General features: G+C 38.4%; 1 protein-coding gene across 3 annotated transcripts in view; it reads left to right on the forward strand.

Moving 5' to 3' along the window:
* SHANK2 (SH3 and multiple ankyrin repeat domains 2) overlaps positions 1–19,494 on the forward strand; it is a 279,149-nt gene that overhangs the window by 11,424 nt on the left and 248,231 nt on the right. For 2 of the 3 annotated variants that reach the window (XM_071762128.1, XM_071762127.1), the window contains exon 3: positions 10,637–10,707. The gene's annotated coding sequence lies outside the window, so the exon portion shown is untranslated. The remainder of the gene's footprint in view (positions 1–10,636; positions 10,708–19,494) is intronic. The other variant, XM_071762126.1, reaches the window with a different exon arrangement.

Consider the following 19,494-nt stretch of genomic DNA (forward strand, 5'->3'; position numbering starts at 1 on the left):
AAGAGTAGGGCCAGGACCTTCGTTTCACATCTTCATAATGTGACTTCATATATTTAATTTTGTTATTTCTTTACTAATATTCTGGTTGTTTCTGTGAATGCAGTGCATAAAACTGATGTGCAAAATACTGTCTGTCTCGGATGGCAGTAATTAGCTCCATTTCTACTGCTGTATGTGTAGAGCTGTTTTTGCCCCTGTCACTTCATATTTATAAGCTTCATGTCCAATCTGCTGTTTTCTTACCCAGTCATCACTTTCTCCTGCTGCTCCCTGCAGCCAGCTTCTTTCCTCCCTTCAGGTTTCTCCTAGACCTTGTTGAATGTTAAGCTGGAAAGCACTGTGAGAGTGATTTAAGTTTAGTTATTTGTTGCTCTGTGAACAGCCAGTGATTCCTTCCCTGTAGGGCATAGGACCCTGAGCTGTTCCTTGAAGGAAGAGCTCCCTGGGGAGTCCCTCAGGAGAGCTCAAAGAGGTCAGGGCTGCTCAGATCTTAGTCTGTGTATTATTGCCAGAAGGGGCTTTTACAGCTATTTTGTGCTGCCTGTTTTTATTTATTTCTTTCACATATCCAGAGAAGTATACTTGGTCACCTGGAGATTAAAAAATTGCTTAATGAAAGCTGTATACAGCAGCAAATAATTATTTTTGTATTTCACACCCAAAAATGTGCTCTCCACAGTTCCAGATACTTTTTTTCTTTTAGTTTCTTTCTAAGTCTTGGATTTGTAGCTAAAGTCAGGGTGACCAAGAAGGCATCAGCTGTGCTTAATTCCTGACAGACATAAACCTTGTATGTTCACAGTGAGGAGGGAAGGGTTGTTGCTCTCTGAGATTGTATTTGAATCAAAATACTGTTTCTCAGGGTAATGATGACTCAAACTGATGTTACAACAACCCTATGTATAGGAATATTTGAATTAACTTAACAGGCTACATGGCCATATAGTGCTTTGGGGCATATTAACATTTATTATTTTTGCATGGAAGGTCAGTTCCCCTTATCTACAAATTTGTAGATCTGGTTTAGTGATCTGCACTAGCTGAGTGTCTTTCTTTATGTATATATGACTTTTCAGTAACTACTTTTTGGGGATAAATTTTCTTTGGATTCTATTACATCACAGTATTTATGGGGTTAAGCAAACAAATTTGTGGATGACCCAAGTAGGTCACATGGACAAGACTAATTAAGATGTATATAGGCAGAAAAAACCAGGGAAGGAAACAAGCTGTGAACAGAAGAAACACTCATCAAAAGGCAGTGTGATCTGTATTTGAAAGTTAGGGGAAAATGTATATGCTTGCTTTATTTTTTCACTTTCACTGCTCTAGACAGTCCAAAATTTGTAAAAATTAAAGACCCTAAATTACATCCATGTTTTGAGTATGGCTACAGTGCTGAATAAATCTCCAGGGGGAATAATAGCTGATGTTCTGTGCATCCTTACAGGAAAATCCAAGCTAATAAACAAATAGATGCCTGGTGTAGCTTTGTTTATTGCAATATGTTACGTAGCAAGGTTTTTATATCTGTGGCTCAGGTGCTTTGTTGGTTTCATTGTTCATTTAATAAATGAAGTTTCAGTAATGTGCTAAATATCTCTGCACTGATTCAGAGAAGGGACAATATTTTTTTTTTTTTTACTTTCCACAAAACCGAAGTCAGCAGATTCAATACTTTGTTAAAACCAGTGATTGCTGATACCAGAGTTGCTGATAAACCTCTCCAGATCTCATGCCTTGGTCCCTTTGATGGTTTGCAAACCCAAGTAACATTGTTGAGATGTGGCATTTGATGAGGGGTCAGCACAAAGCAGCTCTGTCTCAGAGGTGCTCAACTGGGGACAGTTGGAGTTAAGTGTCCTTTACCTAAAATTTCCGAGGCTGCCTTCTTAGGAGTTTATCTTCCTGCTGAAATTCTTTTGTCATGGAAATTTCAGTGTATTTCTGGCAAAAGTAAATAAGCATTGCATAATTTGGTTGATTGGCATGGGGTTTTATTTGTCTAACTTGAGATCTCCACTGAGATTTGGGTACATCTGTCAATTTTATTCTCCTTTCTCCCATCCCTTTATCAGAGAAGATGTGTTTTCCTGGGAACAGTGACTTCCCATGGGATGATTGGTTGTTAATGAGACTCAGAATTGATACCAGGTTGTTTTGAAGCAAGATTGTGATCTTGATTCATTGTTTGCATATGGCTATGCTAACTGTGCAAAGACTTGGGAATTTGTAAGCTATGGAAAGCTTCTGTATTCTTCCATTTATTTTGCTTCCAGTTACATTGAACACAGTTTGTTTGCTGTATTCATAAGGGAAACAAGAGAATCCAATCCTAGAGTAAAATTATTCATTTAAAAGACAATGTATTGTCAGTACAGATGCCTTAGATCTGCTTCCGCTCTACATATCTGCTGTGTTAAAGCACATAAACATGTGTTATAATATAAATGAGCCTAATCTTGTTGACTACTCTCTGACATATGTGGAGATAATCCTATTTAGGCAGCTTAAAAAATTCACAGGAATGTTTTGCTACTTACTATACCTATGTGATATTGTTAAGCCTCATTCACTGTAAACTGCCCTGCATGCTTGGAGGCTCGTGTTTTCTTGTGTTTTTATTTCCTCATCTGGTTCCCTTCAAGCTCAACATATTTCACAAGTAAATCCAAGGCTGGATTACGAAGCTATTTCCCAGATCTTGTGAAACTGAGTGATGGCATTTGGGAAGGTAAACTGTCTCCAGGAGTCTGCCTAAGCTCTACTACAAGGCAAGGCTCACAGGCTGCTAATTTAAAGGGCATTTTCACTGTACCATGTTACTGGAATGAGAAAAATGCATCCCTGGTGATCTGGGATAAGCTGAACAACTTGTATTTTGACAAGCACCATATGTAATTTTTAAGTTCAGTGTGTTTTTTTCACTTTTTCTTGTTTGTTTTCCTTGTTTTCTCCATGAAGAGACTGTGCTCTGTCAGATGAATTAATCCTGATGAATTTCTTGAGATCATGCAGCAACAGCTCTTAACCTTTTTTGCTTGTTAGATGCATGGTGATTTACTTGCTAAACCTTAACAAAATTTTAAATTAGCACAAACATTTTCTTTATTACTGACATGGCTGTCATAGTATTTTTAGTAAGTATGGTTTAATCTTCTATGACAGGCTGATCAAACTATTTGAAATTGCTGCGTCTTGCGTTTCCATTTTCTTTAAATACTGCTAGCACAATAAATAAATTTTTTTTCTGATAGCAAACTGAATGGAATGGGAATGGATTGACCTCTGTGTTCACCATTGGAGTTGCAGGCAAGACCTGGGAGTTGAATATTTCACTTCTGAGCAGTTTGGTTCTTCTTGCACAGGTCAGCCACAGCTCTGGTTTCTCTCCCTTTTATTACTCCATCTTTCATCTCCCTTCACTTAGCATCCAGGAAAGTTAAGAAATTCCTGTCTTTTACTAAAATTCCTGCCTTAAGAAAATGATAAAGTAACAGGCTGCACCCACCCTCAGTGATTTGTGATTTATTACTGGGGGGAGTATCTCCCTCCTGTTGTCAAAATGGTTAACAGGTGTTTCCACAACGCAGCAATGATTGTCTAGATGGTACATGTAAATAAAATGGAGCCATCTGGACTGCCAAAAGCATGGTAAATACAATCCTCTGCCAGTTTGAGTTAGATTAAGTCTGCTTTTTCCTTGTAGGTAATCATAATCCATGAATTTCATTCACTTCTTGAAATTATTTTTTTTCTTTTTGGTCAAGAGCTGGAAACATTTAGAACCCTTTGAATGTTCTGGGGTCTGAGAAACAAGCAGCCCACTTTCATTTTGGTAAATACTGTTTATAGGCTTTCCTTTGGGTTTAGACTAAAAATCCAGTTACAGGTGCAGATAGAAAATGTGTACAAGTCTCTCTGTGCAGCTGGGTTTCCACGCTGTCCACCTTCCTCTAGAAAAGAGTAGGAGAAACTTAGCAGTGCAAAATTTAGGATTGACTTCATTGAGTTGGGCAGATCTGATGAGATACATGAAAAATTACATCCAAGGTGAGTATCTTCTGGCATTTCAAAAAGCCTATATTATTTATTAGTTCTCATGGATTTTGCAGTATTCGGGAAATGAAATAATTATGAGCCATGAACTGAGGGTGACACATTTTTCTTTCATCACTGATTGCTTCTAATTTGCAGTAATACTTACGACTTTAATTATATTGCCATTTTATGTTTAGATAAGCATAGGAAGGAGGTATTTTTCTTTCCATAACTGAATTTTTTAACCTGTTACAAACAGGCAACAAAAATTCAGGATCTGATTCTAGTCTTGGTTTCATGATCACAAACTCAGAATTTAAGGTTTATGGAATTATATTATTCTTTATAAGTTACAGCTTTCCTGGTAACATTTGAACTCTGCTCAGCTGATGACATGCTCAGAGGTCTCAAGGATCCTTCTAAGTTAAATGTTGCTCTGCTTCAGGTGATTGTCAGTGTGTTTGGATTGCAACTGCTATTTAAGTATCTTACAAGCTCTTCTGATCTTGACTCATGAGTGTTTTCCCCAAAGGGACCTTTTTAATGAAGGTTACACGACACTCAGTAATCTGTTAACGAAGCCAGCAGCCATGAGTGGTATGCTCTGATTTTGTGGCTGTCCCACTTTAGGAGAGGAGGAGGGAAATCTAGAAAACTGTTACCCTGAGGCTTTCTACTACAGCTCCTGTGCCTGGGAAACCTCTAGTGTAAAGCAGCAGAATGACACGTTGGATTAGAAGTTCTGTAAGACTGTTTGGGCAGCAGCACTGCCCAGTAGCCTGTGGAATTTGGAAAGGATTTTTGCCTGTTACTGTGCTTGTACTATTTAAAGCCTCTGACTATTTGTTTTCTACTTAAAAGTGGCAAACATTGGTATAACAGATTTAAATTCTGACAAAATTGGGTTGGCTAGTTACTTTCAGCCTATTTTGAGGTAGTGAAGTTAGAAACATCTCCTACCCTGATAGATTTTTACTTCAACCGAGTAATTTACTTACAAGTTTACCAGTAGGATACTATACTTGACACTTATTCAGTCTGATCAAACTTCATACATCAAATATGTAGATTCCTGGCTCTTGCTGTCACAAGCTTTTGCTTTATATGCTCATGCTATAGCCCCACACATCCCTTTTGGCTTTGTGGTTTTGGCCAGTGGTGCTCAGCTCATGTGGCCATGGAGCAAAGATAAAGTGTGTCACTGAGTTTCAGCAAAGGATTTGCATATATGCTCTTAACTTCACCCATGCCTTATTCCTTCTGCATTATGCATGGGCAAGGTGTTGAGAGCTGCAGTTTGCATGCAGGTCAAAACTACTAAGTGAGGTTTAACAGATATTTAATTTGCTGAGTATTTTAGCCAGAGGTTTAACAAGGGCTGGTAAAGTCAAGTCACCTGTAACACAGGTCCAAGTGGGGTCATGAACATTGCACAAAACTCTAAAAAAACTGAAAACAAGCCCTTGTTTAGTCCCCTGGAGCTGAACAGTCCAGGTAGGGGCTGTCATGGAAGCAATCTGGGTGTACTGAACTGGTTAGTGATGGGATCCTGAGCACAGCTCAGACAGGTGGGATGATGTCCTGCTCATGACTTTGTACCTTGGCTTCTCTTCCAAGACCAGGAACTGGAAGAAGCCATGTAGTGTCTGAGTAGGAAGAGGTGCCTGAGGGACCTTCTCTAGGGTCTCTAGGGTATGACTATTTTGCACTTAATGGAACATCCCATTTTTGTGCAGTCCTGTCTCAGTTTAGCATATTGTTGCCTGAATTCTTGATGCAGACTTTTTCTTGTGTCTGCTAAGTGTCTTTGGAGAGGCAATGTGTGGCACTGTGGACATTTTCTGTGTCTTTAGTGTATTTGAAATTAACTGTACATTTGCCTGTATTTGGACAGGAATTTTTTTTTTTTTTTTTTCCTGTTAGACTGAACTTGTTGCCATAAGTAGTGAATAATTTGAAGCTGCAAAGCATCTGGCATTTTTGAAGACTGTTCTCTGCTGCCACACAATACACAAGCATTTAAACTGTTATGCTCAGACTGCTGAGGAAAAAACAGTTAGAGTAGTCGAGCATAGCAAAAAAACCAAGAGAGTCACAATTCTGTGAATTCATTTCAGTAAATGTTCTAGCAGCTGTAGATTTTATATTTAGGTCTGAAAAGGTCCCTGTCTGTTCTGAATTCTAAATATATACCCAAAAATGGTCTCTCCTGACGAATTAAATAACTATTTTTCCACTTTCTCAGACTGTTTCCCTCATTCTGTTCACATTTCAACCTTGCAAACAGACTTTCTTCATTTGCTCTGGCTTTCTGTAATGGCAGAATCAGATGATAGTGGTCTCTCAGAAACTCACATAACTCTTCCCTTCCTAAAGTAATTTTTCAGTTTGTCTCTTTGTTCTTTGCTGAGCTGGAATCAAATCATGTTTATGTATCAAGTCTCTCTCTAACAGCATTTGCATCCATCATGTACCTACATGCCCTTGGTCCTAGTACTTTCCTCAGTATTTGAGCTCTTAATCTAACAGGGAAAAAAAGTGCAGAATTCAGTGTGTGTGTGTTTGGGGTCTATTAGTATTAAAGATGTCTGGGAGTCTCTGAGTATTACTAACTAATGGCCTGCCTGGAGCCTTACAGTGCAAAGTGCCTTTAGCTCTCTATAAATTACATGAGTGTACTGTTAAAGCAGCAGTTTGTACTTTCATGTGGAGTAACAGGGCTGCTTTAGCATTTTTTTTTTTTTTACTAAACTGGGTCATGGAAAATATACTATTGTCATGTGAATTCTTCAGGTATTCACGTTGTGTAGACATCACTTATTATCAAATTATCTTTGATTTCAGGAGCTGTTAGTAGTGTAGGTTTATGTGTAAATAAGAGGGTCTTCGAGGTTGGTAACATTTTTCTCTACATGAAAATAGAGAAAAGACTTAGCATACTGTGATAGCATTAAGATTGTGAGGGTTGTTTGTGTAGTTTTAAATGGTATTAATTAAAACATGCTAATCCTGTAGTTGAATGTTCCCAAATGCTTCATTTTTGAGTGTTTCAGTATACCCATTTTCTCTGCCATCCTCGGAAATTGCCAGAGTTGGATATTTCTGTATGGCTGTGCAGACATCTGTGCTGATAAGCTGGCTGGTCATCTGGGAGCCAGTTCAGAACCAGAAATTGGGGCTGCTCTGGCACTGAAATAAGTTATGAAGTTATGCAGAAATATTCACTGGGGTTTACCAATATGTTTGTATGATTTTCGTTAACTTGTGTGAGTCAGAATATGGGCAGATTATGTGCATGTTTTTCTGCCAAGGAGCTTATAGACATGTCTTATCTACTCAGTATTAGAATTTACTAAAGCTTTGCTCTTCTTAGCTAATTACTGTTACTTTCCTAGGTGTGCACTTAAGCATAAATACCCACAAACAAATTTATCTTCCAGTATAGAAGATTCCTTAAAGGTACAAATTACCACGAAACCCCCCCCCCCAGGAATGTGACAATTTTGACATTTTCACCATCAAAATTCAGACAAATATTTAGAACACTTCTGATTCTGAAACTTGCCAAATCTGGGGGAAGATGTGACCTGTGTCTCCTTGGGGAATGTTTATCCTGCAGCCCACTGGTGCAGGGAAGGATTTCCTCCAGCAGTGGAAGCAGCTGCAGCGCCGTGTTGGGAGGCAGCGTCCCGGCTAATTTGCAGGGGTGACAAGGAACAGCACTAAGAAGCTGAGGAGAAAGGACTATAAATACTGCATGGCTGCAGATATACTTGCTCCCTGAACTAAGTTCCTATTGCTACATTGCAGAATTGTCAGATCTTTTCACTGTACAGCACCGAGTCTCTTGAAAACAACAAACAGTACCATTTGTCTCTGTTTTGGCTTCGAGTTACGGTTTGGCATTTTTTAGATTAATTTGCTCAAGACAATGGCTTATGTGACCATGTTGTCAGTCTTTTCTCCCCTGCATATCCCTCTCCTACTTTGTGATAGCTTTTGAATTTACTGCTCTTATTGAGTGAATTTTTTAAAAAAGATCAGGAACCTCTGAAGGTTTGATGTTCCTAAAAATGTGTTAAAAACGGATGGTTAGAGATAATAGAGACCCACAGTAGAGCTCCCACAAAGGGAAAGCTATGTTACCTGTCATGTTTGGTGTCACCTAAGGGATGAGCCTGTGTATGGTCACACTCTTTTGGCCAGTCACACATGAAAGGAACTGCTGGAACAGAAAACTGTTGTGTAGGAAGTGCTAGGGATATACAAGTAACTCAGGATTTCATGGCATGGAGATTTATTTGGGGTTACATTGGAGACTCTGAGGTAGAGGATCTTCTGCTCTACTGACCCTGTCCTTGAAGAGGGGAAAAAGGCAAGATCTGGGGAGGACTCAGTAGTAATAGTATTTGACTGCATATAGGGTGTTAAGAGGATTCTTTCACAGAAACAGAAGGTAGGACAGTTGCTCACTTATCCACCAGTGGTGTCTTTCTCCACTGTGTAACCTCACCCAGCCTCATGAAGAAGCCAGTATGGCATTTCATTTGTTTTCTGAGAATTTGTAATACAAAAATACTCTCATTTAAAGAGCTTTTCCTAGCTCTTGGCAACCCCCTGGATTTCTCATTGATTTTATTTTCCTTAGGGTTAGCTCTGGAGAGTACTGAGAAAAAGAATTGAACACCCAAAATACAAAATAGTCATGCTGCTGAGCAATTTTTTTAAATAGAAGAATTTGGCCTCCAAACAGAAGAAACTGCTGACATTCTCCTTCTCTTCTACAATGGAGTGCAAAAATTCCCTGCAATGAATTTGTGGCCTTCATTTTGTGGGGTATTTAGTAGCTGAATGCTTACCATTTCTATTACTTTTTGTTATTTGTGTTGCTTACCATTGAACTCCCAAAATATTTGCTTAAGGTTCTACAGATTGCTACAGATGTGCCTTTAGTAGTCTCATCAGTATCTATCCAAAGCTGACCAGGTCATAACTCTTCCCTAAAACCCACAAAGGTTGTTTTTGGAAGGTGTTGAGCAGATGAGCACTTGAGAGCAATTTTGGAAAGTTTCATGTGTGGTGGAAATTCTCCTTTCTCTGTCTCCTTTTAGCATCTGAAAGCTGGTGCATTTAAAAGACATGGTTCAAAAGTGAAAGACATTGACCCTGTCTCTCAGAGATTAAGAAATATATTTGGATAATTAGTTGATTATGCTTTGCTTTTTATCTGCTGACTTCTCTCCTTGTGTGGATTCTGTGTTTTTGCCTTGTGAGGAACAGCTGATGGACATTCCTTACCTGGCTATCCAGGGACATTCGTGATTGTGGAGATAAGTTATCTCCTCCTCTAAAAATGAAAAACCTATTAGGCTTGATCTGAAATGCAGTTTACTTCTCTGGGGTATGAAATACAATAGTTCAGTGTGGGAAATGTCCTTAAATAGTTTTGTAATGGTTGTGGAAATCAGGTGCTGCAGACAGATTGGAAAGTATTTTCTTCCTACTCAGAACTTCTTGAATATGTTGATTTTTAGTAAAATATGTCAAAGTCTATATTTAAAATAAAGAATAGGCTTAAGTGCACTCCAGGTCTCTTTAAATGTTTGAGTACATGTGTACATATTAACATGAGCTATTATTTGATTTTGCAAGAAGGGTCTAGTAAAGCATAGAATAAGGAGGGGTGAATTCAAGGTTAATTCATTTTTTATCTTTATTGCAGTAATGTTGTGCTGCTGGTGCTCCTCGAGTTAATTCCAGTTTCAGTTGTAGTCATAATCTATATTTTTTTGGGAGCTGCATGCCTGGTTTACACTTCTCTTGAGTCTAATAGTGCCTGTCTAGACCTCTGAATGTTGTTAGGAATAACAGATGTAACATATTCCAGTATTATTTTGCAATGGAGTCTTGTCCACCAGAATACACCAAAAAGTAAAAGTTTATCCAAGCTGGCTTTCCCTTTCATTTATACTTGTAAAGGGAAGATGGGCAGGATAGGCAAGACTTTGTTCAGCATGAACTTTTACCCATCACTGAAAGACAAAATCAGCATATCTGCTGATTTGGGCAGCCTTCTTAGGGCTCTGGAAACAGCAAGCCCTAATTTCTGCATCTCAGGTGGACTTGGGGAAAAAAAACCACCATCTTGCTGCTCTTATTTGAGTTGTTCAGCATGCCTGGGATGCTCAGTGCTGTGGCAAGACAAATCAACAAAGATGTCTGTGGGAGACAACAGAGCAGCATCTTCTACCTTCTGTCAGATGTGGCCTGAAATTATGTCTGTCTTGATAACCAGAAAAGGCCATTTTTGCTTTAGTGCTGACTTCATGCTGCCAGAAGCACTCTGAAGTGAGTGAAGTTAAATCATGCTCTGCCCTTGCACAGCTATGCACTGTATGTAATGTTCAAGCATGATGAATGTGCTGGAAATTTGTGATGTGGAAAACTTCCTTTTTCTCTTGTAGACTGACACACCAAAATCCTCTTTGTGCTGTGAGCTTTTCTGCTTTATAGATTTTTAAATAGGGTGGCCATTAGGTCACTGAATTTCTTTCTCCACGTCAGTCTTCTTTATGTCTTTCTGCATTTTTTACAGAGAATGAGATGAGAGAGCGTTAGATTCTGATGTTTGTCTTGACACTGTTCCTCTCCTCTGTCTTCTGACAGGTAAGTTTGCCAAAATAACTTTGTAGAGAAATGATTTAAGTTATTCATGTTGTGTGGGTGAACCTACAGTTACATCCCAGGACTTCAGCTGTGTGTGTTGCTGGCTTCTGCTAAGGTGTATTTCACCCTAGGTGTGCTGAAGGTGTATTTCAAAAAACAGGTGGACAAAAATTCTTGAAAAACCTGCTTCATCCCCACAGAGGAAAGCATTCCTCATCCTGGTTTATAGTATGAGGTGCATTGAAAACATGACCTTGGAGCAGAGGAATTTGCAGTTTAAACTATAGCCTGTTGTGAAGACTGTTGGCAGCTCCTGTTAACTTTTATCTTCACGTGTAACAGCTCTCTTCCTCCTCCTACTGAGTATACTTTAAATATGAGCTAGCAGATAGACTGATGTGATAACACTTCCTGTATTAGACATGTTAAAAGCTCTGTGTTTATTTTCTAGGAGCAATTATTAGTGAGGTCAATGTAAAAAATTTTTGGTAGTAATCTGGAGACAACTTGCAACTTTTTAGGCAAAACAGCTTCTTAAACTAGAATTTCTTCATTGGCTTCCAGCCCGTTGATTATGAAATAAATTTTCAACTCAGAAATCAGCAAACTAACACAAAAAGAACATTGATTTAAAATTAGGTTGCCTTTGGTAAAACTTGATACTCCTGTATGATCTGGAAACTAAAAAACTAATTTTCTCCATGACAAAAGAAACTGAAGGTGCCATTTTTTGCATTGCTGCTGCAGGTATTTGTGTTAATGCACATTAGGAACTTAGCTCAAAGATGAGCTAGTGAGTCCTAGCAGTGTCTTTGGATGAGCACTGGAAGGAGAGTGAAAATACAAAAATTATGTAGAAGCTATGAAAGGAATTGCCATAAAGTGTGTGGTGACACGGAGGAGTATAATTTGGATCAGTAGTTTGTAGAAATGGAAAAAGGAGAGAAAGATTTAAAAAATTGTGTACCTCAAAAACCAGTACAACAAAATTTCTGCCTTATCAGGCATTTAGTAAGTGACTGCTTGTGTGGTGGTGCCATTATCAAAGATAGATACTTATACCAAGGGAAAGATAATGGCATAGAAACAGGCAAGCAAATTTGGATTTTAAGTATTGTATTTGACTGTGTGTTGGGTGAATAATTATGTTTTGTGTGGAAGTGAGTTTGTAGTTAGGAACTTTTCAAGAGTCAAGCTGGTCTTTGTTCTGTGTCATGGGCAAAAGAAACCATCAGACCCCATCCTGTCATCCCTGATATGGGTTACATACATTTGAATTGGATACAGAAGTGAGAAAGTGTGGTTTGTGAAAGGTTATATGTGACATAATTTCAAGAACAGGAAAATAAACTGAAGTAATTCAATTTTCTCTGTTATTTGCTCTGTGGTACTAAACTGTTGGAAACAGACCTCATCAGTGTATTGGTGAACTGCCTTTCAAATAAATCTAAAGCAAACAGAACAACAGTTACTCATAACTGCCTTTGACAATGTATAAACACAGAAGTATATACTTTAAAATATAGATGTGATTGTTTAAGGCTTTTGCTTACCTTTTCAGTCTTGTTTTCTTTTTTTTTCCCTTTTGTTTTTATTCTTCGAATGCTGTTCTTTTCCATTTACATTCCTAGTGGTCACAGTCACTGCAGATGTGAAAAGCAGCCATCCATGGCTGAGCACACTGTGCTGCTTCAGAGTGAGAGCCAGAAGTGACAGTGATGTTTGATGTAGGTTGTAAATACTTCTCTGTGCTTTACGTGCTCTGAGTAGTTAGTGAAATGGAACTTGGATCTAGCCCTGCACCCTGGGTGCCTGCATGGATCCAGGCAGTCAAAATCATCAGCCTGGGTGCTGCTGCAAGAAGAGATGGTCTAAAGGCCATCTCACCTTGCCTGGTGCTCCTTCAAGACAGTGGTGGTGCAGCTCTGGTGCCTGGGATACCTCATGCTGATGCAAGGGGAGCCCTGCACAGCAAGCAAAGGCAAGCTTTAATGGTAGAAAATGCAGATTGATAGCTGCAGGTTCATGGTGGGACAGAGCAGCCCCTGGTAAACCTTTCTGTTGAGTGGAAAGTTGGGTGACAACATGAAATCTTAACACAAAAACCTGGGGAGGAGCTGGTGGCTCCCTGTGACCTAAGCGAGAGACAGAAGTGTCAAGCTTACTAAAGAAAACTGAAAACGTATAAGGAATTTGAACCCTGATGTCCTTCTAGGACCTCAAAAGGGGCAGAAGTGGTCATTACTCTCCATGTGTGGCTGAAAAACCATGGGAAGGTGAAGACTTTAGATTTATAACCTGAGGATAACTTTAGAGATGAGGCACGTGTAGAAACAACTGGGAGGCAGACAGATGAAAATCTGTTAGAGAATGTGAAGCAGACATAAAACCTAATGGCAAATCCCTTTTTTTTTTTTTTTTTAATGCTTCTCTCCTTTAAAAATGTGAACTGAAGAAAACATTTCTGTCTTTATATTGCTGCTGAAAAGGAAGGCTTTGCTTGCTCTGCCTCCTTCATTCCTGCAAGCAGCAAAGCAGAGAGTGGGCTCAGTAAATCTCATTAATGGGTATGTCCTGAAGGATTTGGTTCACATGATGGCCTTAATTATTTCCTTCCCCACACAGCTGCATTACAGCCTAAGCAGAGCTGCATAGACGTTGGTCTTCTTTTATAATGAGGTGCAGGAATAGGTAGCTCTGACAGCATCAACAGCAGGGTGAGGAAATGAGCTTTGCACAGAAATTGGTCAGGTTAAGCAATACACGTGGAAGCATCTGAGCAGCAAAACAGAAGTTACACAAAGCAAAGAGGGTGTCTCATAGGGTCACCCCAGCCCCCAGTTTTATAGAAAAATAGGAGTCCTTTCAAGCATGGTATTTATGGGCATTGCTGCTCTTCTTTCCTCCAGAAACACAGTCCCATGGGGGTGGCCATAACAGATTTTTGATTGTAAAATCCTGGTATCATCAGCTGCTCGATGCTTATGGAGCATTTAGTAGGAACTTTTTGAAAGACTTTCCTAAAAGACTGATAGTAGCCTGTCTGGAGTTTAAGAGTTTATTTTTTCCTTGCAGATTTTTATTCAGAATAGGATTCAATCAAGTTTTTTTTATTTTTTTGTGTTTGGTTGTTTTTTGTTTTAAGTGCTTTTATATTCAGTTTGCATATCTTGATTAGAGTGTGATAATTGCCACGGCTGGAATCTCCACAGTATGCTGTCATAAAATTATAAATGGTAATGAAATCACTTAATCAGGTCTTGCTGGAGTACAATCAACATGAAATCTAGTCAATTAGAAATAAATCCGTTTAAAGTATTTCTGGTTCTCCAACAGGATCACTTTAGGATTTCCATTACCTGCAACTGAATTAATGAACTATTTAAAACAGGTAGAAATTACATTCTTTAAAGAAATCACTCTGTTATGAGCAAATCCAGAGCTTTTGGGGATGCTGAAATTTACCTGCATCTAGAGATTGGGCTGGGCAGAGATAAAATTAGGGGTTCAGTCAATGATAATGGTAAATGTGATGTCTCCTGGAATAGCACAGGAAGGGGATATGTGACAGACAGTAGGCTTAACATCCAACATGCATTTGTATGGTTGAGAAAACTTTGAGTATATTTTACATTGTGTAAATACATGTCTTTATGGCAAAACGTATGTTTTTAATATGCTAACTTTCTAGGAGCTTTGAGGTTACAGAACTAAGCTGTTGTAGGTTAATATTAGTTGGTAGATTAATAGTTTTAGTTTAATATTTTGGTTTTATCCTAAACCATTACAGCTCTATTTAAAGACAAAATACAGATTCAAGTGTCATGTTTTGCTGTTGGCTTCAGTAGGACCAAGCTCTCCATAGATTCAGTGTGGTTGCCAGTGTAATTTCTAAATTTAGTCCTTGCCTTGCCCTGCTTTTTGTGGTCAAGTTTTTGGAAATGGCTTGGTCATGGCTTTGTCACATGCATCAGTGTGAAGGCAGAATCACCTTATCTGTATTTCTGATCTGGAGGAGGTGATGGAGCTTGCTTTTCTCAAGTTTGAGGATGGCACCAAATTTCAGAGAACAGGTCTGTTATCCCTAGAGACCAAGGCAGGTTGTCTTGATTGCCTAAATTCTGGCTAGATATAATTTGCTAAAATGAGCTTCTTATCTTTACAATGAGTTGAATCAAAATCTCAAAGGTCAAGAGAATAATTTATTTCTCAGTTCCTCTGCAGAATCACTGTGCTGCCTGGGTCATCCTGGCAGATCACTTAACCTTTCTGAGCCTGCAGGTATTTTTTTCCCAGTCTGCCATCACCATCATCATTCACATACATGGTGCTAAAGAATGTCCTTAATTGCACCATGAGCTCAGGCTTGTCTGCACAGGCTGAAGCATTAATTAAAGCCCAAGATATGCTTACCTTGGCTTGGAAAATTATCAGGCAAGATGCAGATAAGATCAGCACAGTCCCTTCTTCAAAATTTCCTCTTAACAAATCAGGGAAGTTTTTCTGCAGTTAGGGTAAGAGGAGCCTGGAGACCATCTGTCCCTGGGAAGCAGGGGTATTTGCTGCAGACAAACAGAGATGTAGTGAGGACATGGCACAGAGCTTTGCTTACACTGGAGTTGGGCTAAACCAAGGGCTGGTCACCTGCCCTAGTTCTTCTACAGTGTGCTCATCCTTTCTGGGTCACCATTTGTTTATTGCTTCTCTATTGATTAAGAAATTAAATTAAGCATATACAGGCCAGGTAGTTCCTTCTGCATTTCTTTCTTCTTTATGCAGATGGGTTTAGTGGTGCAGGACTGTTCAGAAATAAAGGCAGCAACTGAACAAGACATTTATTCACCTATATATTGCCTCCTGTATTGCCAACAAACTTACTGGTAATGGTGAAAAGTAATGGTCACAACTTGACCTATGTTTGTACAACCACTCCTGCTCTAAGATTTCTGGACCCTCATTTTAGTAATTGAAGTGAAATTGAGCAGCAGATGAAGCTGATCAATGCAGCTGCTCTCTGTGGCTGACAGTTTGCCAATGGCTCCAGTTAAGCAGATCTATACAGTGAAAAAAAAAAATCTATCTTGTGGAGGATTTCTGGATTTCAAAACTTGGTTTCTTTAAACTGTGGAATAAAACTCCCGTAGTTTGGTGCCCTCCCTAGAGCTGAATATTGGAGTGGTGTAGGGTAAAGATCTCACACTGGTGTCCTCTACAGACTTCAAGGGATGTTTCCTGCTGAGTTGAAATAAAAATGAATTTGTCGAAATGAAACAAACAAAAAAACACCAACACCAACAACACCAATACACAACAAGAAAGTGTATTTGAATTTTTTTGAACCAGCTCTTGGGCAAAGATAACTCATCGTTTTGTAAGAAAAATAAAGCATCTACTTGAAGCTTTGCTTTTTAACTGGCATGTTATTTCTTTGATTAAAATGATGGAAATAGTGAGGCTGTTTTTGGAAACACAGCAAATAAATTAAAATAACAGAGTAGTCCCAACCAGGATTGCATCTGAATAGAATTCAGGTTAAACTTTATAGCAAACTCTAAATGCTAACCCATGTGTAAAGAGAAGAGGGAATCTGTTTTATCTACTCTCAAGACCTGACCTAATCTACATAACAAGATAGCAACAGTGCTTGTCTGTTAATATATAGTTATGTTTGTATTTGAATTATCACTGAAATGTTTTCCTTATGGAAAAAGAGGAAAAGGGTTGATAAGCATCAGATGTAAATTAACGAGCAAGTAAGCTGCTTTTTCACCAGGGAGATGAACCTGAGGTAAATATGTTCAACAATTTTTTTCAAATTCATGTTGTAAATATTTTGAAATTCTCATGTCCTTTCCCTTCCAACATGTTGTAATCTTTTTGGTATTTACATAGTCAAGGGCAAGCAGAGGCTGGAAACAGAAAAGCTGAAGATAAAATTGCTTTCCCTACATGCTTCTGTTTTGGAAGGAAAATGTCTGCGGAAACCAAAATGTTAATTATATCCATCTTTTGTCAGTAGATAATGACTTTAAAGTCAAAGTGGTGGAATATTTCTGCATTACTTACAATAATTCATAACTAGTTACTCATAATGTGGTATTGAATGGTCCCAGGGAAACATGTATAAGTGGTACTTTGGACTGGGGACAGTGAATCTGAATCTGTAGTGTATTTTCCTGGTTTGATAACTGAAAAGCTGCCATATAAAGAACTAACTGGATCCAGAACTGGATAAACTTTTCAGTGTTTCGTGTTGGCTTTTCATAACTTGCCCTGGCTGCTGTTATGCTCATGAATGCAACACCCAGGGGGTCAAGTCTTGTTGGAGCTATTCCTGAAGTAATTCTGCTGACTGCAGTGGGCTTTACATATGTGGCTGATTTTCCATGCAAGATGTGAAATTGCTTGAAAAGGATCTCAGAAGGTTACTCTGTGTATTTTTTGTCCTCGCAGGTTCAGCAGGTTCATGGGACAGATCCAACTCTACTTGCTTAGAAAAGGTGTATTTAGAAGGCACATCTCAGATTTGGGTTGCTGAATTTGGGTATCTGAAATAATACACTTGGTAGATTTTCATAAAAAGTTTTATTGTAGGAACTATTGTAACTATTTGAATTAGCTATTATTTAGTCTCTTTAATTCTGTTTCAAGTGTTTAGAAATCTGGACTAATACATCCTGAACAAATCAATTTTTAATTTGAAAGTTGTTTTTACAAGCAAGTACCTACTATTGTTTTGGGATTCAGTCTCTTATTTGATATTTCAAAGTGTATTTCATTTTGTCCTAGGTAGCTATAGTATATATCCATTGCAAGCAAGTTTTAAAGAATGCCTTAAGAGTAGTGTTGAAAATGGAAGTTCTAATAAATGTACAAACTAGACACCATACTAAAAACAAGTATAGAAATGAGCAGAGCCTAGAAGCTACCTGCCTAGGGGCTCATGGGGCTGGCCATAATTCCTTGTCTGGAAAAATGACCTTTAAATAAAGGTCAGAAAGAATTGTACTGGCAACTTTGCAGGTGCTTTAAAGAGGCACTTAAGATACTATATTGCCGGTGGGAATTGGCCTTTACTGTAAACTTCACCGTGGTTACCACTTAAAAATACTTGCTATGTTTTCCCTAGTAATGGATTTGAATGTAAAAAAAAAAAAAAAAAAATTTAACCATTTTAACCAGCCTGACTGATCTCTGCTAAATCTTTACAACCAGCCCCTCTTTATTCTAGTGTGTTGTTTTCTCATGTTGAACTCCTGCTTCAAATGTTTGGGTTTTTGTTTTGTTTTGTTCTTTTTTTCCTTTTTTTTCTACCTCCTTCTCTGCCTGTCTTTTGATCCTTGATCATTCAGTACCATAAGCTGCTTGTCTCTTGCATTGTTTGTATCTATCCGTCCCCAAAATCTCTTTGCATCTGCCTGCTTGAACTTCAGCCTTTCTGTAAAGATGCTGTGACTCACTGAATAGTTCACAAGGAAAATAAATTCTAAATAGAACAGACACAGGACAAAGGAGAATTTTAGCATCACAAGCTTTTGGGAAACTGAAGAAACTTTTAGCAAATTACCCTATATTCACAGAAACAGGCTGCATGTGTAAATTTGTATGTGTGCAGGAGTGCTAATGGTGAAGTACTTCTGTTTAAAAAAAAAAGAAATTAAAAATTACATTCTTACAGTCTGATCTTAAGACCCACTTTAATCATATGATGTTGGTATTTAAGACTTTAAATACCAGAAGTTAATGGGGCTTAGCCTCTTGGTAAGCTTGTGCTGTGAAAATATACATGAATGAGGGATAACAAGCTGCCTCAGAAATAAGAACTGGGTTCAACAGTTAATTCACTCAATTTATTTTTTTTTTCCTTAAAAAAAAAAATGGAGAAAAGTGTCACCCTTGAGCAAATCTTTTGCAAAACAATTTGTCAGCTGTGCAGATCACCTAGCAAAGAAATGAAGGACTGCATAAATCTGCCTGTAAATAGGGCAAGAAGTAGTTGTTTCTGGTGGTGCCAGTGAGAACAAATGGATATAACCACTGATTTTTCAATGCTGATTTAAAATCAATAAGTTTTGAAGTCAGAGATATACAATGCTGAGAGAGAACAGCTTCAGAGGAAAGTAAAGGAGGAATTTTGCTTGGCATTTTGCTACATCAATACCTCACCACACATTTTGTAGAATATTAAGTTGGTTGTTGCAGTTATTTAATAGAGATCAAAAATGCATTACCAAGCAGTGCAGCCAAAGTTAATTTAAGTGAACTAATGGTGTAGATTATAAAACCAGAATTATGAGGAATGTGAATAGCAAAATATTGTATGATTAAAAGTGTGTTTAGGTAATTACCATGCAAGGGCTTTTTAAATAACAGGCAAGTGATTTTTTTTTTTTGTTGTTGTTGTTGCATCAATGCCAGAGGTGCCTCCTCCTCTGATGGGGCTGGGAGAAGAGCAGGAGGTCCAAGTGCCTCCTTTTCCCTGAGTTATTGCTGTGTGCTGGGTTATCACTCCTTGTGCATGTTCTGTTTTACTTCTTGTAGATACATTCTTTTAGGTTTTGCAGTTGTCTGGGTGAGTTTTTTGTCAGTGGGTTTCAGTAAGCTGCTGCCCTGTTGGAATTAGGCTATTTTGGTGCTAATAATAGAGATTTTCATCAGAGTTAATCAAATTGCCACATTTATGTAGCTTTCTTTCCTGTCACTTAGGCAGTAGTGTTTCAGATTCACTTCAGACTGGCAAGCAGTAATATTGCCTTTGGAAAAAGTGGTTCTGCCCTTTTCATGCCC

Source organism: Heliangelus exortis, chromosome 18 (assembly GCF_036169615.1).
Source record: "Heliangelus exortis chromosome 18, bHelExo1.hap1, whole genome shotgun sequence".
NCBI lineage: Eukaryota > Metazoa > Chordata > Aves > Apodiformes > Trochilidae > Heliangelus > Heliangelus exortis.